This window comes from Acomys russatus, chromosome 30 (assembly GCF_903995435.1).
Source record: "Acomys russatus chromosome 30, mAcoRus1.1, whole genome shotgun sequence".
Classification (NCBI taxonomy): Eukaryota; Metazoa; Chordata; class Mammalia; order Rodentia; family Muridae; genus Acomys; species Acomys russatus.
In genome coordinates, this window is record NC_067166.1 from 4,908,383 (window position 1) to 4,930,296 (window position 21,914).

Here is a 21,914-nt window from a genome sequence, read left to right on the forward strand (position 1 = left end):
CTTCCTTTGCCCAAAACAGAGCAGCAATCTGGGACCTTGCTTCTATGCTGTCAGCCATTTCAACCGACATCAGCTGAAGGTGAATATTTGCTGTTAGTTTTTCTCTATAACCCAAAGCGTTAGACTGTGTAACTTCAGTTTGGAACGCTGGGCTTTTATCTCCCTTTAACCTCTTGGTGCCAAAAGTAAGTTACATTTATATTACTCTTTCCCATTCCTTTTAAAGCCCAGATGAAAACAAGGGATTTCATTATTTCCATGGATGTGGCTCCATTTTATTCTCCTAATGCTAGTCATTGTCTCAAAGCCCAGAGTCTTCTGTTAACTTGCATATTTCTTAGCCAATTCAGACTTGCTGCATAAGCCAAAAGGGGGGAAAAAATCAACTCAGGTCCAAAATAATCCCATTAGGCTTTTGGCAAAGAATAATTTGCTAGATAACTCCCATAGTATCTACTTCATTTTGGCTGTGTGGTTCAGTGGTCTTGTCCAACATGTATCAGTGTCTGTCTACAGTCATTGGTATTCCAATTTTCTTGTAATCTTGAAGATAGTTAAAGGTACAGAGATAAGTTAGGTTGTAGCTCAATGTGTTAAGGAAGTGCATCAATGGCCAACATACTAAGTTGAGTGGAAGTTCAAATTTGGTATCACTGCCTTGTCACTAAGAAGGTCCACTTCTGTTATTACTATAAACTTTGCAGCTACTGCAGAAAAACAAGTCATTTGTCACTATTGGTCAGTGTAAAAAGCACAGAGTCCAAAATCGGGTCTCTTGCTTCACATGCACAAAGCCCTAGGCTCACTATATTTAATTCCCAGCGTACACACGCGTGCGCGCATGCATGTGCACACACACACACACACACACACACACACACATTCATGCACATGTTCACATATACTCACACAGACTCAATTTTGCAACATTGCTGGAAATTGTTGTGTTATAGCCTCAATAGCCTATCCAACTAAAACAAGCTTACCTGTAATGGAGCTTTCCCAACTATAGCAAGCTGTGGCGAGTGAGCCTGTAACACATGGCGTCTGCTTCAGTTCCTGTCCCCAGGCCCCTGCCTTCAGTTCCTGTCCTGACTTCAACAGACAATGGACTGTGATCAGGACATGTAAGCCACGTAAACCTTTCTCCTCCCTCAAGTTGCTTTTGGTCAGGGTTTTATCACAATGATATAAAGCGAATGAGGACACCTCTAAATCCCAAACAAAGAGTTGATCTTGTTACCAATGAAAACCAGAACTTTAAGAGAAGAGCTATCTACCTAAGATCTGAGAGGCTGCTAAACCAGTAAAGGCACTTGCTGCAGAGCCTGACCACCTGCGTAGGAGCTGTCAAACCCCATACTGTAGAAGCAGAGACTAGATCCCCACTAGAAAGAAGAAATTACAACACATTCTTAGTCCTGCCTATTAATCTTTGCCATTACCAAGGCCAAACAGAGACCATGAGACAAGAAAGATGGAGTAGTACTGTCCATAAAGAGGCCAAGCTCTTACAAAACAGAGCTGGGAAGAGAGAAAAAAACAACAACAACCATGGGCAGTGGAAAAGAATAATTACCAGCACTCTATTTCAAAAGTCCCTTACTAGAGGACCAAGATTTCTGAGCCAGGAGAATAAACTGTCAAGCTTTTGAGTCTCAGGATCTGGAGACAGGGTAGAAGGAAAAGGGTATCCAGTGACAGAGACCGAGATGAACCAGAACACGCTGTACAGCCCTAAGGGCTGCAAGAACTGGGGAGAGCAAGCTTAGCAGGCTTACCTCAAGAACTGCAAAGAGGATAGGAAGCAGGGGCCAGGCTGACAGGGGGCAGAGCTAGAAACAACATGACCTTGGCAATGTCTTCCTAAAGGACTGACAGGTCTGTGGCTCGGCTGGTTTCAAAAGATGCCAGAGGGGGGAAAGCAGGATTGCTGTGGTACAAAAAGAAAAGCAGAGCTTTCAGCATGGAGAAGCAAGGAGCTCAATGAAATGACAGCATTAAGATGGTTCACATTGTGTAATATGTCTATTTAATAGTCGGGCACAAGACCCAAAAAGAAGAGGTGAGGTTATGCAGTGTCGGTGTTGGAAGCTGACTTCATCTCTTTAAAACAGATTGTACCAGAACATAAAAAGGCAGAACACTAACAAATAGCATACGGCCTGGAAGATCCTTCCAGGCCATCTAGATGAAATCAGCTGACCACTCGAGAGATAAAAAGGCATTCTTTGGTACCCTTCTCCTTCCCTCTGACAGAGAGGGAACGGTTTGCATATATAAAAGTCTAATCGGTGAGTGTGTGTCTGCAAGAACAAACACTGTGCACAGAAGGCAAATCAGACTCATTCCCTGAATGGACGAGACCTGGCTATGAAGGTGAGCCATTTTCTTCCAGGATTTTCATTGCTAATTGTCATAGAAACCGAAACGCCTAAGTTAAAGTGCTAGGTATCCAAAGAAGATGTCTGTATGCACGCAGTGCAAGTATTAGGGATAGAGGTTATACTCCAACATGAAAGGAGAGTCTAGTTTCCTTCACACCACACAGGAACTTCCATCTTAGAGGCATAACTGGCAGATGACACCACTGCAGGGAGCAAGCACAGCCACTCAGAATTTAAGGTCCCAGGTTAGCAAGTCGGCCATGAAGGCATCTCCTCTGCTGAGCCCACAGCCCTTCAACCTGTGTTGTCCTGGGCTTCAACCTTTCTCATCGACAGGCACCAGATTCTGCCATGGTTTTGCTACATTTCCCTCCTAGTAGGCAATGGGGGAGTGTAGGTTCTAAACTAATACAGGCGACAGAAGAAGGCCCAAGACAAGCAGTAGTTATTACAGAAGGCACAACCAGATGTGATAATCAGGATGCTGACGTGCCAGAACAAACCCCAACCCCAAATCTGGAAATACACAAATAATATAACATAGCTCTAACTCATTCTGCCTCAAAACAAATTTAGACAGAGCAAAGTAGAATGCCTTAATTGTGTTGAATAATATCTTTCCTTTTTAAGCTCCTTATCTGTCATATTTAACGGAATCAGATATGTCAGACGATATGAGAATATCAGTTGCTAATAAATGCTTCCATTTGCCACATTTGATATTAAAAATAGGGTGAGGGTAAAAGAGAAGAAAGGGCGATTGTGTTAGTGCCAAATAAAAGCACTAATGAATTTTGTCAAAAATTAACAAAATTGATAGCATCTTTTCTATGACATAGAAGAGATCATGAGTTGAAAAATTAAGCTAAAGCAACTAAGCTCATATTTTTTAAGTCACGCTTTTTGTGTTTGTTTTCACTCCCTTTAGTTGACTACTTAATACCAAAGGAAAAAACTGATTAAAAATTTTACAACAGCCATGTAACAAAAAGAAGCAAAACAAAGACTATATTAACAGCAATATAATGTCATTTCTTTAGGGAGAAAAGGTAGTTAAATGTTACTTCCATTTTTTTTTTTTTTAACCCAGCCAGTCACTCAAAGTACAAATAATAAGTGCTCTGAGGACAAACTAATAAGAAAGTATAGAAGAAAAAATCCTTTAGTCCTTTGGGAATAATTGGGAGCCACTGTGATTTAAAATAAAATTTAAAAAATGAAGTATTTGTCCCAGCACCTTGCTGTGGGAAGCAGAGTGACATCAGCGCCAAGAGAGGGCACCAGGTGAAGGTGACAAGAACTGTGGTGGTTTGAATGAAAAGGCCCACATGGGTCCATAAGGAATGGCACTCTTAGGAGGTGTGGCCTTGTTGGAGTAGGTGTGGCCTTGTTAGAGGAAGTGTGTCACTGGAGGGCAGGCTTCGAGATTTCAGAATATTAAGACAGGCCTAGTGGCTCACTGTCTCTTCCTGCTGCTTGTGGATGTGAAAGCAGGCCCAGTACCACGTCTGGTACCATGCTTCTCCCCATGACCATAGTGGACTAAACCTCTGAACTGTGAGCCAGCCCCAGTTAAGTGTTTTTCTTTATAAGGGTTGCCACAGTCATGGTGTCTCTTCGCAGCAATAAAGCTAAGACAAGAAACAATGGTGGATGTCCAGGTACCTGTGCATGCGGGGGATGAAGATCAGTGACAGGGATGTCTTTTCTTTGTCCTTGGAAATCACCGAAAATCTGAAATGCTGTTTTCAGTGTTTTTGGTTTTTTTTTTTTTTTTTTTTTTTTTTTTTTTCCCCTTTAGACCGCATTCTGTTAGAAGTTCTGCCACAGTTTTAGTATTCTCATTCTTGTCCTGAATGAATTTGGAAAGCAGAGAGGCACTTGAGAATTCTGTTTTTAAATAAAAGTAAACATTTCCAAGTGAGTTTGGGTCTCTGTTTAGTATTTTTGTGACCCAATTACTGAGCTTAAATGTTCCACAGATGTCCTATTTCTTTGTGGTATGAGTTTATAGAGCCAACATTAATATTAGTAAGAGTGTTAATATGTGTCAGTAAGGTGTTTAATAAGTATTTCATATTGTGTTTTTCAATGGTTGGTCAGGAATTCTGCAAAACAGTAGTCTTTCCTTTTTATTTTCCATGGTGATTAATACCTTTGGGTAGATAGGTATGTATCCAGGCAGCACTGGGCAAATGCTTTTGTGGCATATTTCTCATTATTTAGATGCAAGTTATATAGATGATAAGCCCAGATCCCTCTGAACCAACTTTATCAGTAGATGAATTATCAAACATTGAATACTGACATTTTCTGAAATGTACTGATCTCTTCAAGTCAAAAAACTGAACTAATTGTCAGAGAATGACTTGGGAACAGAAGGGACTAACCCTTGGATACAGTTCCCTATGGATCCCTTATCAAGTTTTGCATCTGTGGTGATATGTGACTTTTCACAGTATGGTGGTTTGAATAGGAAAGGTCCCCATAGACTCATGTGTTTGAATTCTTGACCCATAGGAAGTGGCACTATTAGGAGGTGCGGCCTTGTTGGAGCGGGTGTGGCCTTGGACTGGGTGTGGCTTTGTTGGAGTGGCTGTGGCCTTCTTGGAGTATGTGTGGCTTTGTTGGAGTGGCTGTGGCCTTGTTGGGGTGGGTGTGGCCTTGGACTGGGTGTGACTTTGTTGGAGTGGCTGTGGTCTTGTTGGAGTGGGTGTGGCCTTGTTGGAGTGGGTGTGGCCTTGTTGGAGTGGGTGTGGCCTTGTTGGAGTAGGTGCGGCCTTGCTGGAGTAAGTGTAGCCTTACTGGAGGAAGTGTGTCACTGTAGGGGCAGGCTTTGAGGTCTTAAAAGCGCAAGTCAATTCTCTCCCTGCTGCTTGTAGAACAAGATGTAGAACTCTCAGCCCCTTCTCCAGCACCAAGTCTGTCTACCTGCTGCCATGCTTCCTGCCTGATAACAGACTAAACCTCTGAACTGTGAGCCAGCCCCAGTGAAATACTTTCCTTTTATAAGAGTTACCATGGTCATGATGTTTCTTCACAGCAACAGAAACCCTAAGACACACAGCAGCAGCATTGCTGAAAGACTGTAGGCTGTTCTCAGCTCCATCCAGGGAAGGCTGTTACAGTGGGAAAGCAAGGAAAAGCCTTGGCCTTTAAAAGGACACATGGAGGATAGTTAGACTCAGAAGCATCATTTTCACATTTTCAGAATTCTTTCTTTCTTCTCTTTTTTTCTAAGGGCCACCTGCAGACTGATTTCCTCAATCAGGTAGAATTTACCATTTAGGACCATGGTGAACAATCAGCTCTGCAGTGGCACATGTGTTATTGTTATACTGTCCTTCCTCCATCCTTAGACGTTTTTCACTGAAATCTACAAACCCTCCTCAGCATCAAAACCAAGGTCTCAGTGGAAGAAAAGCACACAATGCTATTTGTTCCAGGCTTCGACAATGCTGCCACCAGCCAGGTCACTAACTCCCAGAGAAAGTGCAAGGGTAATCACCGTGCAAAACTGTTATGATGTCTGAAACTTAGAAATAAGACCCTCCTCCTGAAGATCCCATACACTTCAGACACAGGGCTTGGAGAGATAAGGCTGCAAATGGCCTGGAAGCCTCTTCCTTGAGGAATCTCTCTCACAGCATAAAGTGCCATGGAAGCTGCCAAGACAGGAAAACAATCAATAGTCCCAATGACAGCAATAAACAGCATGGTAAGATATCCCAAGGGTGCCATAATGATGCCCATATCTTGAGGGTAACAGTCATCTAATTGGAAATACGGCCACTTGATAAAGAAAGAACTCATGCCTGTTACTGTAAACCTAGCCAACTATCCATGGCATGGAGCCTAGACAAGACCCTATAAGCCTTTTCTAAACCAGTATCACTTCTAATTGCATTTGAAATGCTTGTCCCTATAGCCACAGCTAAGTGTGGCTCTCACCTATCACCTGTCATCAATGACATTTCTTTTTGCAGCATAGAGAGACAATCACAGAAGCCTACAAGTGGTTAAAATGCATAGAACAACTGTCCGCGGGCTCTGCCCTCCCCCCAATAATGCATCTACAATATAACCCCATACCCAAGGCTCATGAAACATCGAAAAAGAGGCATCAAGATTGTGAGAGCCAGAGGACCAGCATGCCCACTGTGAGGTAATGTGTTCGATACATGACAGGGAATATTCAGCTATAAAATATGGTTTCAACAATATGGTCACACAGCAAAATGAAAATACCAGTTTGTATGCCAATGTGGATGGAGGAAATCTCAAAAGGCCCCATCCATCGATGAAGAGCTACAGAAAATCAATGTCTCCAGGAAAAAGCCCTTTGATAGGAGATCTAGTCCCAAGTGGTCATCTCTAAACATATATGCCTTCAAGCAACACTAGATGAACTCCGAATGTTGGAGTTATATATGCATATGCACATATTCTGTTGAGGAAGATAAACACAAGTCATTGTCTTGAAATGGAATCACTTTTTGCTAAAAGTCAATGGCAACAGAAAGACATGCAAAAAGAATGGAATTAAAACTTTGAAAACTTCTACCAAAAAAACAAAAAAAACAAAAAACAAACAAAAAAAATGCCTTCCAAAAAACAACCTAAGCTTGTGCCAGCGGGTCAAAAGGTTGGGCAGCCTTCCTGACAGAACTCAACAAGGTGATACTAACTAAGAATAAGTCAACGGCAGGCCATTTGTAATAGTTTTAGGACATTGAAACAACCTATGATTCAACCCTGAAGATGTAAGCAGAATGGTTTTAGCTTCATTGTAGTAGAAGACTTCCGGGTGTTAGCCCAACAGAACATGTCTGCTGAAACCGATTAGAGGACCATACTGCTGGTGATCAAATCGGGGCCCAAAGTTCCCCAGTACTGACTGCGTGGTGTCTACTCCATTCCTGTGAAACCAAAGTGCTTTCCTCCAGCCAATTTCTTCCCTATTACACTTGACTCTTGGTGACAAATATGTGAGGAATGGTGCCAAAAGCCAGTTGGCATTTCATTATCTGAACTTGCTCAGTGATGCCTAAGTTTTAAAGTATTTGATTTGGTTATGGTAGGAAATGAAAATTGTGAATAGAATTCATGGGAATGTTAAGATAACACGAGGAGTGGTCAACTGAGAGCTAAAAATATCACTACCAAGGTCTTGCCTTCTGCCCTAACTGCTCACTCTAAGAATGATAGGAAAGCTATTAAACCCTTCTTAAAACTTTTAGTGATTAAGAGCAGCATATTTGCTTGTACGTGTGGGGATAAGACTACTCACAAAATGAGGTTAAATATGTTTCCAAGTCTCAAGTACTATTGTATAGTTGCATGTAACTAATAAAAAGAAAAACAAAGCATAGCAATTTAATGTTTTCTAGTGAACAAGTCACACACATTATACAGTATTTAAATGAATTTTGAACTTTCCTGTTAATGAATTGCACACCTAAAACATCACTAGGCCATTATCAGCTTTCTTCCCCTCTTCGGCTTAAGCACTTCAAAAAAACCCGCATGGGTAGGCTGTGCCTTAAGCCACAAACTAAAGCTGTGCAGAGGCCCCTCATTGTAGATGCCATGATCCCTTGTTAGGGGCCCACAATGGTTTGCGAAGGAAAAACAAATAAACAAACGAACCAATATTGCCCGCCCCTTGCTAAAAACTGCAACATGTTTCAAGGAAAAGAAAATCTCAGAGCTAAAGCAAAGGGTGATGGAGAAGCTGGAGTGTCCCCAAGGCCTTCAATCTCCAAAGACAGTGGAGAACACCAGAGACCTTGGCGATTCAGGATCGCAATGAGTTAATGGCACCTTGTCCCCCATCTGTCATACACCACTGCCAGCTTTCTTTTTCAGATCTCACGTCCCCCTCCAACATCGTGCTAAGGTTTCCAAAGTGAATGTCAAAGTGTTAAGTTTACAATTGATTTGGAGCAGGAAGCATATTTTAAATCCCGACTCTAGAGTCTTTGCTAGGCTTTTGGCTCAGCCTCTGCTAGTAAGAATATATTATCAACCACTTCCTTGAAATATTTGTCACAAAGCAGAAAAGCATGCATTATTGATAAATGCTTGTATTAATACCCTGCATCTAATAAAAATCGGTCACAGTACTTTTTAATACCCTGTGTTTTTACATGGGAATGTTATTTAAATTCTGCTCAAAAGGAATGGCAAAGGTCTCGGTGGCCCTGGAAACAGCCATATGTACAGCGCCAGCATATGGTGGAGTCCCTGTCTGATTTGGACGGTGAAGAAGTTAATTCTGATGCAAAGGCGTTTATGTCAGAAGGAGGTCCTTACCACAGGCGCAGGAGAAGGCAATGCCCTCTAGTTATTACTCAGACCTCTGATTCTTTCTTAACAAGAATGGGGAACGTTTAACATAAATGGTGCAGCAATAATAAAAACCATTAACAAAACAGACAGCAAACCGTGGCTGAGAAGGAAACAGATGAACTAAAATATAAAATGTGACGTACATGCAATTAAGCATCACATGTAGTCTGTTTTTCAAGAACCAGGAGAGATTTCCTTTTCCTTATAAACACTCAAAAAAAAAAAAATTAGAAATCTTTGTACTCTGTCCAAAGACCTTTTTAGTTTTGACTAATGAGGAAGTCTGGCATAATTATGAATTTACGTTCATTGACTCCAAACTTGAATTATCGGATAAGCCAGTCGAGCATATCAAAAAAATGTCCTGGTTTTATTCATATTCCTGTACTCCTGACTTGTTATTGTAGTAGGATGTTTTATTTTCATAGCTCACACTAAAGTTTTCCCAACTGTTCTGAGGTCAGCCTAAATAAGTTAGCAGAACAGCTTAATGGCTATGGAAGGTCAGCTTCCTTATCATGAGATCTCAGACTGCCTGGGCTCCCTGAGAGGCAGACGCTTCACAACCTTCCTGTAGGCCATTCCGACCAAAGTGCATAAATGAACAAAGTCGCAAAGGATTGATTTATTTCATCTTTTTACTTATTATAATAGTCCAGATCACTCTCGTTTTCGGGTATCAAGAGTAGCAAGTGCTGAGTGCTTTTTCAGTCTATTCAGTTTGCGCGTGTATATGCATGTGCATGTGTGTATAGGTGCATAAGTGTGTGTGTCTGTGGGTGGGGGTGGGTGTGCATGTCTGTGTGGGTGTGCTATGTTCTGTTTGCTGGAACTGAACTTGAGGTTCTACACTCTAAGGGAAAACTCTACCACTGAGCTATATTCCCAGCCCAGACATGTTCCTTCTTTCCTTTCTTTTTTTTTTTTTTTTTTTTTTTTTTTTTTAATTGCAAACGTGTGGCAGCTGGTTAAAATGTATTCGGTAGGGAAATGTATCTTCACATGTTTAGCGATTCTATAATTATATTTCCTGGTCGTATTCTAAAATTTTTAATACATGTATAATATGTAAATTGAAACTCTTGAGGTTACAAGAAACAAAAACCTAAATCAGTTCCTTAAAACAACAAAAAGTAAAGAGTGCTGGGTTGGGAGGGGGGTGGGGGCAGGCGGCGAGTTGCAGGGCCTCTCCTTAGGAACACGGCTCTATCTCTGAAATGGACCTCAGCTGTCTTGGCTGAGAATGACTCTCCTTTTCTTTGTTGGGCCTCAAACTTCCTGTTTGCGCACCTTTCTGGCCCTGCAATTTCCTGCAAGACAGCTTCCTCTTTTGTGTGTCCTTCCAATGTTTGGACCTTATGGACGAATTTGGCCTGCTGCTTCTTCAACACCCCTTACCCCTGACTGAGTCATACTAGATTCCAACACTTTCTGTGTGGAGTCACTCCCACATTTCCTCACTTAGAAAGCAAACATTTGAGGGTGTTTGCCATAGGCCAATAGTACACAAGGACCTGGCGATTTTAAAACGTTCATGTGTGTGTGTGTGTGTGTGTGTGTGTGTGTGTGTGTGTGTGTGTGTGTGTGTGTTTCCCACTGGAAAAGAAAATTACTCCGTCCAGAGTTGAGATGATGGGTGTGGTTGGCAGGGTTGGTGCATCTGGGAGTCGTGAGTGGGAAGTGCTCAGCAAAGGAAGGATCAAAGAATATTTTCAGGTCCTCTTTGGTGCTCCACCAGAGCTTGCCCCCGGGGTCTGGAATAGCTCCTCTTTGGTGCTCCACCAGAGCTTGCCCCTGGGTCTGGAATAGCTCACTTATCTGTTTACGTAGCCGTCACCCACTGACTGAAAGCCCAAAGGAAATCACAGATCCATAATGAAACTTGCCTTGATGCTGCCTGAGGGAAGCAACTGTCTTCCCTAAATTTTATCTACTGAAATACACGCCTAAGGATCAGCCCAGTGTTTACTTCAAGTCTGGAAAGACTATGTAGAGGGTGTTCCCCCCCAAACCACAATGCCTGTCTTTCCTTTCTAGAGAAAACACTGGGCCAAGACTGCTTCTCTCCTCCCCCCCCCACCACCCTTCATACTCGATATTGGTTATTGCTCTTGAACAGACAACAGATTCACACCGGACAAACAATATCCAGTGGAGGCAAGTTCCCCATCTTTCTCCCTCATGTCTGTTTCAGCCCAGCCACCCAGCTTCTCTGCCTTTCAGACTGTTCTTCCTAGTCAGAGTTACTTTCGCCCTCAGACCTCATCGGAAATACTTTTATTAACGCAAAAGGAATTCCTTGTTGCACTGAGGGCACCTCCATTTGAGCAGGTGATTATAGTAAACACGCATGGCATATGGGCCTGTTTGTTTGCCGTGGCTCCCTACTTAGCTGTTTCCTTTGGCTTTGAGAACTTTGAGGTAAACCTAAGGTCAGAGATGAGCTGAGTCAACGCAGTGATGACACAGCAACACGCTTAAGCCATCTGGGAGGCAAGGCAGCCAGGCAGAAAGAGTTAAGAATGGAAATTTCAAAACCTTGCTTGATTCTAGCGGCAGTTCTTCAGAAAGGGAGGCACCTGCTTAATATATACAAACTTTAACAAGAGCCACTGGCTCATAACGCTCTCCCTAGCAAAAAAAAAACTTCTGCAGCCCAAGTATACACCTGTGGCAGCGCTTAGAAACTGTCAACTGGGGCACTGGTTTCAAGACAAGCTTAGCTGTATTTTGTTTTGTTCGGTTTTGGTTTTTTGTTTTGGTTTGGTTTGTTTTACTACATTACAGGAACTCTATGGACCAGACTCAAATGTTAAGCACAGTACAAAAAGAACTGTTCTTCTTAGCAGACACAGGTCATGAGCCAATGAACACAGGGGAGGTGCAGGGATCCCAACAGAAAGGGCAATGAAATTGGCTAATATAATTTAGAAAGAGGCCACTGCGTCCCTTAACACCTATTTACTGACAGTATTAATGACATCCCTGCAGGGCAAGAATTTTTTACCTAGGAAGAAACATAAAAACTGAACTTTAGAGATAAAGCCAAAGACGATCTAATATAAGGCGGTGAAACAAGCCTTCAAAAAGCTGTGTTGACATTTGGCATTGCTTTCCTCCTGGGCTGAAACGCATTATGAATAAAGTCTATAAGATGCAAGAGATGCAACTGACCAAACACAAATTTCAAGTCATGTTTGTTTCCACCCCGTGCACAGTACAGCCAGTTCCAGAGGTCCTTTCTCACACTTTATTGGGGCAATATCAAGGCATTAGACACTCCATTACAGAGCTTTAAGACAAGCCCTCTTGTAATGGATATTAGCGTGGCATATTAAAGGGGGAGATACTAAGGAAACATGAGACTCCACAATGAGATCCAAAATATGTTTTGCATAATTTAAGTTTTATTGACTCCAAAGTGTTGAACTGAATAACATTTGATATGCACCAAGAGCTCCCTAACAACCTAACGAGTGCAGCGCAGATAGATCATCAGTGTCAGGCGGACTGTTCTCCAAGGAGCCCAGATAATCTTCTCATTCTCTCTTTCCTGATTATATTTCCCCAGAGTTGTTCTCATGGACAAGAAATCATGTGGAAAGAATCTTTCTAGCTCCCTGTCCCAGGAGGATTCTATCCACTTCACTTGGAGCAGAACAAACCTGAAGGAAAATCCTAAGGTGATGCTGACGTCTTAAAAGTTTAGAATTCTCAAGCTTACAGGGCCACCTAGACCAAGTTAGGAGACATTGGGATGGCTGGCACACGTAACCCCTACATTGGCTCTCTTGACAATGGAGCCCTTACTTCTAAAAGAATTTAGTTGAAACTTGGCAATGCTTTTCTTTTTCCTAAGACACAGAGATCAACATGGTTGGCCTCTAAGTTCCGTTGATACATGCAAATTCTTTGATCTCAGAAAATGTAAGTTTGAATCTTATCATAGCTCAGCGGCTTGAACACAACTCTATCATGAGCCAACATAAGCAGTAATAATAACCCCTCCACCCACACAGTCCCGCCTACACATATGTGTATCTGAAACAAAATTTCACAGAAAAGGACACTTCCTGACAATGTGAGGTTCATCCTGGGTTTTTTTTGTTGTGGATGTAGTCAGTTCTCTTTGTGGTAGCTATATCCTATAAATTCTACTGCAAATATTAAATTAATGAATACTAAAACCATCTCTCCCAGGGGAAATACAAAGGGTGGTTCCTCTGGGTCTCTGGTATGATATTTTATATATCTTTAATGCATGTATATCTGATTCATTAACCTTGAACTCAGCCAACTATGACTCATGTCAGAAAAAGAAAGTTTATCTAACCCATGTATTTTCTCCATAGGGCACGTGACGGCCTTCTTGCATTTAAAATACTTAAGCACATCATTACTATACTTGAAGAGGGGATGTCATAAAAAAGTAAAATCAACAAAAAATATATTAATGTAAATATAAACATAGTACTCTTTAGACTCCAAAAACAAAACTGTTAATGATAGTATGAGACCTAAAAGAGAAAGGCAGAAAAATGTCACCGTGTTTGACTGCCGATGAGAACACATAAACTAGGCAACTCAAGTTTTTTGATGCTCTGTCCATCCTGCAAATGGCTGTGAAAGTGACAACATATTTGATCTGAGAGTTACAGATAGTCTTTCAGTGCATAAGAAATCTGGTAAATATTGAATCTATGACTTCAATACATAGACCAACTGTAAACATGTGGAGGCAAAAGCTAGTATGATTATGTCATTAACACTGTCAGTAAATAGGTGTTAAGATATACAGTGGCCTTTTCTCTTAACTATAATAGCCAATTTCACTGCCCTTTCTGTTGAGAATCCTGCACCTCTCCTGTAGTGACTGGCCCTGAGCCAGCCTGTCTCTGCTAAGGAGAATAGTTCCTTTTGTGCTGCATTTAACATTCAAGACTGGTCCACAGAGTTCTTGTAGTAAAAACAGTTCAAGACCAACTGTAAATATATGTATGCAAACACAAATATGATTATTGTCACAAGCTAATGGACTTAGCTCCAGATTGACAACTTGACAGGTAGCTTGAATGTCAAGATACTGACTCGATCACTGTTGTATTTCCATGCATAAATAAATAAAAATAATAACCTATACTGAGGATTGCATTAAACAGGATTACTTACAAAATAATGTACAGATCATGACATCAGCAATACATTATCAGCATTGTGCACATGAGTATGACTCTAAAGATGAAGAAATATTTTGGAATGCTAATTCAAATCGGAAGTTCATAGACTGTGTAGCTGAAGACCGAACCTGGCAGTACAAAGTCTACGGGGTGGGGGTTAGAGCCACGCCTTTTACTTCACATCAAAAACACACAAAGATGCTTATTTATCTTCATGATAGCACTACTTGTATTAAGAAAAATTAATTAAGATATTTTAATTTCCATCAACAAGAGAATACATGGGGAATACTATTTTATGCAATTAAAGTATACCAATGAAAAGAGATATAAACAAATGATCCATTGGAAATGTCAAAAGCATACAGTAAACTTTGGGGGGGGGTAAATATTTTTTATTAATTTTTTTACTTTTTGAGATTACAATATAATTACATTATTTCTACCTTCTCTTTCCTCTTTCCAAATTCTCCCATGTACCCAGCCTGGTTCTCTTTCAAATTTATGTCATTTTTAAAATTGTTGCTGAACACAAATGTATGTGTGTATACATTTTTCCTAAATACATAGTTATAACTTGCTTGAACTTTATAATGACAATTACATGTATATGCTTTCAGAGTTAACCATTTTGTATTGAATATAGTAAACTTTTAAAAGCTATAATGTGTGATCAGGGTTAGGGTTAAAGATGCATTAAAACCTGGTAAAAATACACAAAACTCAGGAGCTGAGTACTGTTGTCAAGCAAGAAAGAAAAGAAATGAAAATCATTTCTGTAGTTAGGGTGAGATAATCAATGTCTAATTCATTGCCTACTATGTTTGCGTTTTCTGGCTTTGAACTTCTTTTTTATTTAATTAATTTATTCAGATTACATCTCAATTGTTATCTCCTCATTTGTATCCTCCCATTCCTCCCTCCCACCCTCTTTCACTCTATTCCCCTCTCCTAGGTCTGTGACAGAAGAGGACCTCCTCCCCCACCATATGGTCATAGCCTATCAAGTCTCATCTTGGTAACCTGCTTTTCCTTTCTCCGAGTGCCAGCAGGGTTCCCCACCAAGAAGACGTGGTTAAATATAGGGCACCAAAGTGCATGTCAGAGTCAGTCCCCACTCTCCACACAACTGTGGAGAATGTCCTGTCCATTGGCTAGATCTGAGTAGGGGTTCAATGTTTACTGCATGTATTGTCCTTGGCTGGTGCAGTAGTTTGAGCAGAGCCCCCTGGGTCCAGATCTGCCCATCATGATGTTCTTCTCATATATTTCTAGGACCCACTGAATCCTTCTATTTCCCTATTCTCCCATACTTCTCTCACCTAGAGTCCCAATAGGAAGTCCCCGCATCTATCACAATCTCCTGGTAAGTGAAGATTTTCCTAGGACATCCCTTTTGGACTAGTGTCCTATTATAAATGAGTATATACCATGTGGGTCTTTCTGGATCTGGGTTAACTCACTCAGGATGATCATTTTCTAGTTCCATCCATTTGTCCACAAACTTCGGGATTTTCTTGTTTGTACTTTTTTAATATATTATATTAATTTATTCATATTACATCTCAATTGTTATCTCATCCCTTGTATCCTCCCATTCCTCCCTCCTTCCCATTTTCCCCTTACTCCCCTCCCCTATGACTGTGACTGAGGGGGACTTCCTTCCCCTGTATATGCTCATAGGGTATCAAGTCTCTTCTTGGTAGCCTGCTATTCTTCCTCTGAGTGCCAGCAGGCCTCCCCATGCAGGAGACGTGGCCAAATATGGGGCCTCAGAGTTCATGTGAAAGTCAGACCCCACTCTCCACTCAACTGTGAAGAATGTCCTGTCCATCGGGTAGATCTGGGTAGGGGTTCAAAGCTTTCTGCACGTAATTGTCCTTGGCTGGTGTCATAGTTTGTGCAGGACCCCTGGGCCCAGATCTGCCCATCACAATGTTCTTCTTGTAGGTTTCTAGGACCCTCTGGATCCTCCTATTCCCCCATTGTCCCATGCTTCTCTCACCTAGAGTCCCAACAGGATGTCCTCCCCTCCGTCCCACTTTGCTGATGAGTGAAGACTTTCATGGGACATGCCCCTTGGGCTAGTGTCCAGATATAAGTGAGTATATACCATTTGACTCTTTCTGCTTCTGGGTTAACTCACTCATTATGATCATTTCTAGTTCAATCCATTTGGCCACAAATTTCAGAAATTCCTTGTTTTTCATAGCTGAGTAGTATTCCATAGTGTAAATGTACCACAGTTTCTTTATCCATTCTTCTACTGAGGGACATTATCAATATTATCAATATTGGCTGCTATGAACATGGTTGAGCATATGTCCTTGTTGTGTGGTGGAGCATCTTTTGGGTATATTCCAAGGAGTGGAATGGCTGGGTCTTGAGGAAGCCCTATTCCCAGTTTTCTGAGATAGCACCAGATAGATTTCCAAAGTAGTTATACAAGTTTGCACTCCCACCAGCAATGAAGGAGTGTTCCCCTTTCTCCACATCCTCGCCAGCATGTGCTGTCACTAGAGTTTTTTATCTTAGCCATTCTGATGGGTGTAAGATGGAATCTCAGAGTCATTTTGATTTGCATTTCTCTGATGACTAAGGACATTGAGCATTTCTTTAGGTGTTTCTCAGCCATTCAATGTTCCTCTGTTGAGAATTCTCTGTTTAGTTCTGAGCCCTATTTCTTAATTGGGTTGTTTGGTTTGGTGGTGTTTAATTTCTTGAGCTCTTTATATATTTTGGATATTAGACCTTTGTCAGATGTAGGGTTGGTGAAGATCTTTTCCCAGTCTGTAGGCTGTCGCTTTGTTCTCTTGACAGTGTCTCCTGCCTTACAGAAGCTTCTCAGCCTCATGAGGTCCCATTTATTGATTGTTGATCTTAAGGCCTCGCCTGTTGGAGTTCTGTTCAGGAAGTTGTGTCCTATGCCAATGAATTTCAGGCTCTTCCCCACTTTTTCTTCTAACAGATTTAATGTCTCTGGTTTTATGTAGAGATCTTTAATCCACTTGGAGCTGAGTTTTGTGCATGGTGATAAATATGTGTCTACTCGTATTTTTCTACATGTAGACATCCAGTTAGACCAGCACTAATTGTTGAAGATGCTATCCTTTTCCCATTAAATAGATTTGGCTTCTTTGTCAAAAATCAAGTGTTCATATGTGTGTAGATTTAATCCTGGGTCTTCGATTTGATTCCATTGATCAACCATCTTATTGCTGTGCCAGTACCATGCTGTTTTAATTGCTGTTGCTCTATAGTACAGCTTGAGATCAGGTACGGAGATTCCTCCATAGAATCTTTTGTTGTACAGGATTGTTTTGGCTACTCTGAGTTTTTTGTTTTTCCATATTAAGTTGAGAATTGATCTTTCAATGTCTTTAAAATATTGTGTAGGTATTTTGATAGGGATTGCATTGAATATGTAAATTGCTTTTGGTAAGATGGCCATTTTTACTATGTTAATTCTCCTGATCCACAAACAGGAGAGATCTTTTCATCTTCTGATGTCATCTTCAGTCACCTTCTTCAGAGATTTGAAGTTTTTTTTTTTTTCCAAACAAGTCTTTCACTTGCTTGGTTATAGTTAGTCCTAGATATTTTATATTGCTTGTGGCTATTGTGAAGGCTGTAGCTCCCTTAATTTTCTTCCTCTGCATGATTATCACTTGTATATAGGAAGGCTACTGACATTTTTTAGTTAATTTTGTATCCAGCCATTTTGCTGAAGGTGTTTTATCAGCCGTAGGAGTTCTCTGGTGGAATTTTGGGGATCGCTATGTACACTATCATATCATCTGTGAATAGGGAAAATTTGACTTCCTCCTTTCCCATTTGGATTCCCTTGATCTCCTTTTGTTGTCTTATTGCTCTGGCTTATGCTTATGTTTTCAACCTGAAATGTTTTTATAGTATTTTAAAGAATAGTTTGTATATATATTCATAACTTATTTCCCCCTCCTTACAGAACAGATAACAACAAATCATAGTAATTTTCTGTAGGAGCTAACAATGACAATAAGCTGATCAATCAACCAGAAAGTACACACTGCTGCCAGTAAAAGAACAGGAAGCAAATGCCTGCTATGGTTTTCTGAATGGGCAAGTTTTCATCCCTAAGGGTAGGCTGAGTTGCCGTTGTTTCTGTATCACTGCAAGTAGACGTCAGATTCCAATTATTCAAAGACAACAGCACACCAGCTAGAATGGCTCAGTACCACCTCAGAAGGGTTTTTTTTTTTTTTTTCTGGAACAAGTATAATGGTTTGATTCTGAAATGTCGGCTGAGGGACTGTGTGTTGAAGGCTTGGTCTCCAATGCAGCAATCTCCAGGGGTGGTTAGACTATCAGTGGGTGAGTCCATCGGCAGATTCATACCTAAATGTGCCATGAGGAAGTGATAGGAGCTGGAATATGTGGAGTCTTGTTAGATCATAAGTCACTGGGGCATACCCTGATGTATCTGCTTCCTGGCCAGCATTAAGTGAAAAGTTTTTGTACATCAAACATTCCCACTCAGGATGCTCTGCCTCGCCACTGGCCCAGAAACAGTAGGACCAAGTCTTGTGGACTGATACCTCTAACATTGTGACCCAAATTAAATTTTTTCTCCTTTTATTTGAGTTTCTCAGATGATCTGTCCATGACAGAAAACTGACTAACATGAACAGACAGCTTCTAAAACAAAACATCAAAAGAACCCTCTGCTCATCAACACCCAGATCTCGTTTTCTAATACTATTTCTTTTGAAGAGATCTGACTCCAAGACTAGAAGAGAAAAACATACACATAAGCCTGGTGCTACTTGCTGCTCAAAGAACTGTAAAGAAGTGCTCAAAACCTAACAACCAGGAAAGATGCATATGATTCAATTGTATAGTCCTGGCCTAATATTTACATGACTCTAGGAGTATATCAAAAGAGTGTAGGAAACAAACCACAAGAGTATTCAGAAGGGTGGCATAGGCTGTTAATTACAGCATCCAGAAGGCTGATGCAGGAGGACCACAACTTCAACCTTATCCTGAGCTATAAAGCTAGACAGCATCTCAAAACAAAAAAACAAAAACAAAAAACCTTGTCATCAGTAATAACTGATTTAAACTGTAGGCATCTTGACCAGGTGTGTCAAAAATGGCATTTTAACTCTATGTGTTTCTTTTTAAAAAACAAACAAAAGAAAACAAACAAACAAAAAAAAACAACCTTAACGTAATGTAGAGGAAAACAAATAAATAAATCCAGATAAACCCAAATTGAGGGAATATTTGCAAAAGGAGTTTGACCAGTCTTGGTCAAAACTGTCAAACACTTCTATCCCCAACAAAGGAAAAGTCTGAGAAACTCTCACAATATAGGGGAACATATAGAAGGTGAAAGGTCTAAATAGACAGATTCTCAAAAACTAAAAAAAAAAAGACATGAAAGACACTCAAAGAAATCCCAATAAAGGATTAACTGCAATTAATAAGAATGTGTCAGTATAGGGTTATTAATGATAGTAAGTATACCAGAGTAGCATTTCAACAGTGAGGCGATGTCATCAGCTCTGGAGAACTTCATAGCATTTTTGTAACTCTTACATAAATTGCAAACTGGTCCAAAATTTAAAAATATACCCTAAAATGACCTCTTCAGCCATCACTGGAAAAGCAGGAAATACTCATGAGAAAGAGAGAAGTGTTTATTTCTAAAATGTCACTGTTTTTTTCCATTCTCCATCCCCCATGCACCGTGAAAGAATGACCTTCTTGGCCTCTTAGTGAGACTTGATCATCTAAAATACAAACTCACAGCTAAGCCTATGCGTGAAGATCCCCTGGAGGAGATATAAAATGGACGTGCATAGAAGCAAAACTGAACTCAAACTTTCCACCTTCGGATGGGGATGCTGTGCTGTCAAGTTTATGTTTATGTAAAGAAATGTTTGTGTGTTGGAAGGTAGAACTATATGCAAGAGGTAGAACTCACCTAATGAACCCAGTGCAGGGAAAGAATGCAACCCATCGAGATTATAAACCTCAGACCAAGTCTCGCTATACCTATACCCACTGTGACTTCAAGGAATGGAGACAAGATCACTCTATCAAGAGGTCAAAAATGTGGTCTGTGTTGTCCATGATGCAAGGGACAGTTTCATAGCCAGATACCAAGTACAAACAGAAATGCATCGACAAACCTTGTCATAAACAAGCTACCCATGTCTTTGAAAAGAAAACAAAGAACAACAACACACACACACACACACACACACACACACACACACACAAACTCTAATCAGCCTTGTTTGCTTGAAATATGGGTACAATTTATTTTTAAGAGCATATTTAACATTGGGCAGTGGTGGTACATGCCTTTAATCCCAGCACTCAGGAGGCAGAAGCAGGTGATTTCTGAGTTCGAGGCCAGCCTGGTCTATACAGTGAGTTCCAGGACAGCCAAGGCTACACAGAGAAGCCCTGACTCAGAAAAACCAAAATTAAAAGCAAAACAAAACAAACAGCATATTTACCAACCACTGAACTGAGCTTATTAGCAACAGTTACTTAGGATTATCTCCTGGGTTATTGCCATAAGGCATTGGTTCAACAGCCTAGCAGTATAGGCCTCAGCTGTCAAGGAAAGGAGAGGACCAGCTACCTCAGAAGGATCCTTAACTTGTCCCCACAGGAAGTGGGACGGAGCATAAAAGAGTGAAGTTTAAAAAAAAGCATGTGAGCAAAAGAGTGAGAAAATTCAGGAAGGAAATGAAAACTGACATCTGAGAATATAGAATTCCTCTTCACAAACCTACAGGCAGGGTGTTCTAGAGAATCTTCTTAAAGATTTAAGATCTTTCAGAACAAATTCCTGAGTGAAAAGGTGGAAATATATGATAAATCTTGGTCTTTCTAATTTAGTCATTGTACTAATAGAGCAGTTTTATTTGATAAGGAAGAAGGAGAAAGAACAGAAAGAAAAAATCAGAAAAGAAAGGGAGGGGCTGCATGGAGAGGGAGGGGAGAGGAGGGGAAAGGGAAGCAAAACCAAAGGAAAAAGAAAAATAAAGAGGAAGGAGAAAGGAAAGGAAAGCAGATCAATTTTTCCATGTGTCTTTTAACCTCAGGGTAAAAATCCTAGCTCAACTTTAAACCAATAAATCTGTTGGTGGAGGGTTATCTTGTTATTGTTTGCTTGTCTGTCATTTTTAACACAGGAGGAAGGGTCAGGTTCTAATGAAAGCAACATTACGCTACTGTGTGTCTTGTACTGGAAAAGAGATGCTAGTGTGACTTCAGCTGACCCTGGCAGCTCCTTCTTATCAGGAATTGGTGAGGGGTGAGAGGAGAAGAGGGAAAAGGAAGGAGAATTGCAGGGTGGTTCCCAAGGAGTACAGCATGCGCTCTGTGCTGCCCAACAAGATCCACGGGCAAAAGGGATTGCAGAGAGTGTGCCTACCGTTGCCTGGGATGGTTGCTCAAGGCCAGAGAGGTGAGGTAAGAGCATTTGAAAAGGAACTACAGAACTGCCCAGCTTGTCCTATTTGAAGTTGCTTGCTCCGGTGCATCAGGCAGAGAGGCCACAAAGAGAACAGGCTGATGGCACTGGTGTACATGTCTACCACTCTGCAATTTGATCTCACAGCTGAGGAGCACCCATACCCTTTAAGATACCAGAGAATTAAGCTAAATGTTGATTTGGGGGCAGGGGGTGGAGGGAGGAATCCAGCCTCCATGTCCAGCTGACATTATCTAAAGTTTCCTTCAGGAAAGCATTCCAAAAATTGAATAAAAATTGTTTTCAGCCAGTTGATCCAAGCGATGAAAAGAAAGAAAGAAAGAAAAGAAAAGAAAAGAAATACAAGATACAACACTTTATGGTTTTTAATGCGTTAAGTAAAAGGCCACATGCCAGAACCTATCTGAACTCCATTCCTTTGGAATCTGTGAGGTCCAACTTTGGTTTTCTTTGCAGTATTTGTAAAGAAAGTAACTTAGACTCACTCGGTTACTCTGCTGT